The following is a 6,497-nucleotide window of genomic DNA, read 5'->3' on the forward strand; positions in this document are numbered from 1 at the left end:
AAGACTACCTCCCAGCTCTTTCATTAAAACTTGTGATCAGGGGGCCCTGGGTAGTTCAGTCAGTTAAGTATCCATCTCTTGGTTTTGGCTCAGGTCATGATCTCAGGGTTGTGTGTCAGGCTCTGCACTGGGCATAGAGCCTGCTTAAGATTCTTTCTCTCCCTCTTCCCCACCTCTCCCTGCTTACACACGCTCTCGCTCACTCTCTCGCTCAAAACAAAACAAAACAAAACAAAACCTTGTGATCAGGCCCCAGGAACTAGACAAGGCCATGGCCAAGGACCAGGTGCTGCTGGTAGGTGTGGGTGGCATCAGCTGTGAGCTCCTCAAAAGCCACATGCTCATGGCTTCTCCCACTTTGACCTGATTGATCTGGATACTATCCATATCAGCAACTTCAACAAGCAGCTTCTGTTTCAAAAGAAACAGGTTACCAAAGAAAGTGTACTACAGTTTTACCTGACAGCATCATGAACCCTGACTATAATGTGGACTTTTTTCAACAATTTATATTGTTGAATATTGATTATGAATGCTTTAGACAACAGAGCTGCTCTCAACCATGTTAATAGGATGGGTCTGGCAGCTGACGTTCCTCTTGAGAGTAGCTACCTTGGGTAAGTAATGACCATCAAAAAGGATGTAACTGAGTGTTTGAATATCATCCCAAACCTACCACAAGAATTTTCCCTGGCTGTACAGATCACAGTACAGCTTTAGAACATAATTTGTTTCATTGTTTGGGTAAAGTGTTTGTTCAACCAGCTGTTTGAGAAGATGCTGATCAAGAAGAAACCCCTGGGGGCACCTGGGGGCAGCCTCTGCCTTCGGCTGAGGTCGTGATCTCAGGGTCCTGGGATCAAGCCCCACATCAAGACTCTCTTCTCAGCAGGGAGCCTGCCTCCCCCACTCTCTGCCTGCCTCTCTGCCTACTTGTGATTTTTCTCTCTGTCAAATAAGTAAATAAAACCTTTTAAAAAAAGAAGAAGGAAGAAGGAAGAAGAAGAAGAAGTGTCCCCTGACAGAGCCATCCTGAAGCTTCCTGGGAATCAGTGGAAGCTAAAGCCAGAGCCAGAGCATCTAATGAAGAGGTGACATTAAATGTATTTTCACTAAGGAATGGACTGATCTGGTTAAACTTTTTACCACACTTCTTAAAGATGATACCTGGTATCTGTCGACAGTGGACAAAGTATGGTGGTAAAGGAACCCTCCACTGGAGAGGGCTGAAGTACAAAGTCAAGGAGAAGAAACCAGTGCATCAGACCCAGAAAACGAACCCTAGTTAGGTCTGAAAGACCAGCAGGTTCTAGATGTAAAGAACTACGCATATCTTTTTTCAAAGAGCACTGAGACTTCGAAGTTCACTTGGCAGAAAAAGGGATGGAGCTCAGCTCATATAGGACAAAGATGACCTATCTGCAATGCTTTTTGTCACCTCTGTGCATACCTCAGGATGCATATATTCAGTATGAAGAGCAGATTTGATATAAAATGAATGTCAGGTAACATTATTCCTGCCATTGCTACAACTAATGCAGTGATTGCTGGGTTAATAGCATTAGAGGGATTAAATATTTTATCAGGAAAAATAGACCAGTGTAGAACAATTTGTCTGAATAAACAACCAAACCCAAGAAAGAAGTTTCTTGTGCCTTTTGCACCAGACCCTCCTAACCCTAATGGCTACGTTATGTGCCAGCAAGCCAAAGGTAACTACTCTCACATTACAGGAAAAGATGGTGAAAGAAAATTTTGCTATGGTAGCACCAGATGTCCAGATTGAAGATGGGAGAGGAAAAATCCTAATGTCTTCAGAAGAGGGAGAGACTGAAGCTAATAATCACAAAAAGCTGTCAGAATTTGGAATTGGAAATGGGAGCCCACTTCAAGCAGATGACTTCCTTCAGGACTAGGCTTTATTGATTAACATCCTTCAGAGTGAAGATCCAGGAAAGGATGTTGAATCTGAAGCTGTTGGTGATGCCCCAGAAAACGTGGGGCACAAAGAAGCTGAAGATGCTGCCAAAAGCATATGGCAGTGACAATGGAGTTCAGCCTTCTACATCTACTGCACAAGAACAAGATGATGTGCTCACACACTCATCTTCTCAGATGAAGAAGGTCCTTCAGATAATGCTGACATCAGTGAAGAAGAGAGAAAAGTCATGAAGGAAATTAGATGAGAAAGAGACTATCAGTGCAGAGAGGTCATGTACAGAACAGACAGAAGAGTCTGATGATGTTATAGCTTCAGATTGAACAGAAATGCCTCTGAACAGAACCCTCTCACTACAGTAGATCATCTGGGCAGAACCAAGTTATTTGTCAAGTCCTTTGTTCCAAAGGGAAGAAATTGACACCAGAGACTTGAAGATGTGTCTGCTCCCTTTGAAGAAGCATTCATTTTGCTACAACAATTAGAAACATCATGATAGGGGGCACCTGGGTGGCTCAGTGGTTAAGCCTCTGCCTTTGGCTCAGGTCATGATCTCAGAGTCCTGGGATCGAGCCCTGCATTGGGCTCTCTGATCAGCAGGGAGCCTGCTTCCCCCTCTCTCTGCCTGCCTCTCTGCCTACTTGTGATCTTTCTTTCTGTCAAATAAATAAAATCTTAAAAAAAAAAAAAAAAGAAACATCATGATACACTGTACTGAAAGAAGGAATATAGTTTTAAAACCCTTTGAACAAAGCATGTGCATAACCAGTCATGAGATGAAACAACCCAATACATGATGCCTTTTTAATGTCAATACTCTTAGGTATCATTTAACAGTTGTAAAATATTGTCGTTTAGTAAAGGTGACACCCAGTTATAAATAGTAGGCCTCTATTTTTGGCTAGAAGAATTCTTTTCAGCCTAGATCTAACCATTTTCATACTCTTAACTGACTAAAACAGATTCAAAGAATTATCAAGTGCTATGCACTGAAACTTATTTTTAAATGGTAACTGGCACAATGTATATTCATATAAAACAATGTTAATTTACTCAAGTTTTCAGCTTGTACTGCCTGGTGTGTCTGTGTAGGAAGCCATTTTTTGTTATGGTTTTATTGTTATGGTTTGGGGTTATTTATATTTGATGTTTCATAAAACTCAATTATGACTATAATGTACATATGAAACGAATAAATGGCATCTGCATACTTGTTAAAAAAAAAAAAAGAAACTTCTGATCAACCTGACACATCTGCACTTTCATATATGTTAAAGATGTGCACCCAGCAGGGAATAAGTTACTATGCAAAGCAGTGGCATTCATCACAAGGCATGCTGGGAGAAAGGAACTGGGCCCAGGTTGGGAGGGACACAGGGTTGTTTGGGCAGAGCTGTGGCACTGGTATAGGCCACTTGTCCAAACCCTTATCCAAGCAGACATGTAGCCAATGCAGCCCATCTCCAGGAATCTCACAGAGACTTGTGGGAAGACAAGAGCAGGGACGCATGAGAATGTCAAGCTAACCCAAGGTCCTACACAGAATTCTGCCTCCACCAGGGCCTCAGAGAACAGTATATAAAGTCATGAGGAGAACAAAACAGAGCTTTGCCCCATGATCTAGAAAAGGGATGAAAAATAGGAAAACTCTTGGTATAGATACTCTAAGTATCTTAGAGATTCAGACAAAAGGAACCTAGGCCCAAGCTTGTAAAGCCTGATCTCCTGTGCAGTAAAAGATTAACTGAGCAGGCTTGGGGTGCTCAAACTCTGCACACTTCAAAGAAAGGACTCTCTCTTCCTGGGGTGGAGCCCCACATCGGGCTCCTGCTCAGCGGAGAGTCTGCTTCTCCCTCTCTTTCCACCCCTCCCCCTGCTCGTGCTCACTCTCACTCTCTCTCAAATAAATAAAACCTTAAAAAAAAATAAATAAAGGAAAGAAAAGAAAGGATTCACCCTTAGCCAGTTATGGAAAGATAACCTATAAGCCCTTGGGATATCCTAAGAAGAGTATCTTTGCATACCTGGTGGGGAGGAGACAGGACTGTCTATGTTAACAACGTGATACATGGTAAATGCCTATCTTTGTTTGCCTGGGATCCTGGCCCATACTCTGGGGAGGCTGGAGACTGATTAGCTAAGGTCACTTATGCGAGCACTCTACGCCTACGTGACAGATCCCTCAAACCCTGGACACCAAGGCTCAAGATGGCAAAACTTCATGTGTGTTGTCATATATCATTGTGGGGGGCACTGAGTGGTATCCATGCAACTCCACTGGATGAGAACAAGTGGAAACTCACACCTGGTCTCTCCTGAACTCTACCTTATATACCTTTTTTACTTTGCTGATTTCCTTGGCAGTATCCTTTCACTATAAGAAACTAGACCTGTGAGTCTAAGAGCTTTTCTGAGTTTCTGTGAGTCCTTCAAGCAAATCATCAAACCTGTGGGTAGTCTTGGGGGATCCCATACATACCTCTCAATGGCGGAATATGGAGAGGAGTGGTTGAAGAGCTTGGAACTCAGAGGTAGAGCCCAACACAAAAGCTAATTCGAAAACTCCCTCTTTGTTGCCTATGTGGTTCTTATATAACAGACTCACTGACCTCTTGGTGGTCGTAGGGGAGAGCCAGGTCTGCATGCAGAAAATGGGGTTGTCATTTGGAATAACTGGGTTGGATCTAGGGGTAAAAATTCACACAGATGTCCCCATCTGGTATCCATTCAAATGACTTTTTTTTTTTTTTTAAATAAATGCGTTGGCAGAATCTATGACTCTAATTGTGAAAGTAATACATATTCATTGTCAAAAATCTGGAAAACATAACAAAATATATTAAAAAGAAAACAGCCCATTGGAATCCCACCACCCAGAGGTAAGCATGGTTAAAACTGTGGTTTAGCTCTTTCCAGTCAATTTCTTTTTCATGAATATGCAGCAGTGTCCCTGATGAGACAGAATTTAAAATTTTTCGTTAGCAAGAAAATCTGCAAGTTAAAAGTTGCCAGCCACTTCCATGTCTAACAAGTCATCTTGGGACACATTTTTGTTCTGGAAACAATCACATGGGCAGTTTCTTTTAGTTTTGCAAATGTAAGGCAGAGGCACCCATCGTAAGGCAATAATGTTCTTTGTCACGAACATGTTTCTTGACAAAGGCTGCCCATTTCACCCTGCTGGCCCTAAAGCCAAATGTTACTGGGAAGTAGGTGAGCCAATCTGAGAGGGAGCCTAGAAGCTTCTAGGAGAAAAGAAATCAAGACCACAGCTACATCTTCTCAGCTTTGCTAGCTTTCAAACATCTCTGATGAGTTTAGTTAGTCTTATATAGGAGCCCAGATTTACAAAACAAGTGGTGTTTTAGTCTGGACATAACACATGGCCCAGACAGGAACCCTCTACTGCTGTGACCACCCGAGCACTGTGGGTGTGAGAATACTGGGTATGAGGGCACACTAAGAAACTGAAACACTGGGAGCCCAAGCCATTATTGGTCCAGAACAGTGAGAAGAAATCTCTTTCCAGCACAGTGAGAACTATCCCCTGGCCGGCTGTGATAGCACAGCCAGGGGTGGCCCCAGGAGTGGCAGCCAAGTCACTAGACACCAGTGTTAGAAGCAGCAAATGCAGCCTACAGGGGACTAATAAGATTCTCCAGGGCCCTCTCCACAAGGCACGTATTCTTTAGTCTGAATAAAGTGGGACAGAGGAGGGTTAAGTACATCACAAGAAGGGGATCACTGAGAAAGAGAAGAACATTTTCATGCTCAGTGAGATAGAGCCTCTATTCCATTCACTAGAGACAAGACCATATTTCATGCCCCAAGCTGACAAAGCAGAAGATACACACTTTACAAAAATATAAACCCACACGGTGTGTAACAAAAGGGAATTAAACTTCATAATGTAGATTTTGTTCCCACTTAACATTATATAGTTGACCCTTGAATAACACAGGTTTGAACTGCATAGGTCCACTTACAAATGGATTTTTTTCAATAAATATAGTCTAACACCATAAATGTATTTTCTCTTTCTTATAATTAATAATATTTTCTTTTGCTTAGTTTTTATTAGAATACAGCATATAATGCAGAATATGTGTTAGCTGATTATGTTATCATTCAGGCTTCTGGTCAACCATAGGCTCTACTAGTAGTTAAGTTTTGGGGAGCCAAAAGTGATATGTGGATCTTCAGTTGCACGGGGAAGTCAGCATCCCTAACACCCATGTTGTGCAAGAGCCAACCATATACTAAGCATTTTCTGACATTACACATATTTGGAAACACAGTATTAATAGGTAATAATAACTAAGACTCATGTAGCACTAATGTAACACTTAAACTGTGTGAGGTAGTATCAGTAGCCTTATCTATAGATAAGGAAACTGAGGCACAAAGAGTTTGTATAACTTGCTCACGACATGGCTAGTAAATGGAGAAGCTAGCATTTGAACCCAATTTTGTATACGTAGGATATATAATCATTTTCCTATAGTTAGAGAGTTCATTTTCCACCTATTTTTGCTATTACAGATATGCCGTGATAAAT

At 41.8% G+C, this 6,497-nt stretch overlaps 1 pseudogene across 1 annotated transcript; it reads left to right on the plus strand.

The window, feature by feature from the left end:
* The first annotated feature begins 322 nt into the window (after nucleotides 1-322).
* On the plus strand, nucleotides 323-2,262 carry LOC309862995 (SUMO-activating enzyme subunit 2-like; annotated as a pseudogene). Its single transcript has 2 exons — nucleotides 323-767; nucleotides 984-2,262. The product of its transcript is annotated as an SUMO-activating enzyme subunit 2-like (transcript).
* The last annotated feature ends 4,235 nt before the right edge of the window (nucleotides 2,263-6,497 follow it).

Source organism: Mustela nivalis (assembly GCF_964662115.1).
Source record: "Mustela nivalis genome assembly, chromosome: 4".
In the NCBI taxonomy this organism is placed as follows: domain Eukaryota; kingdom Metazoa; phylum Chordata; class Mammalia; order Carnivora; family Mustelidae; genus Mustela; species Mustela nivalis.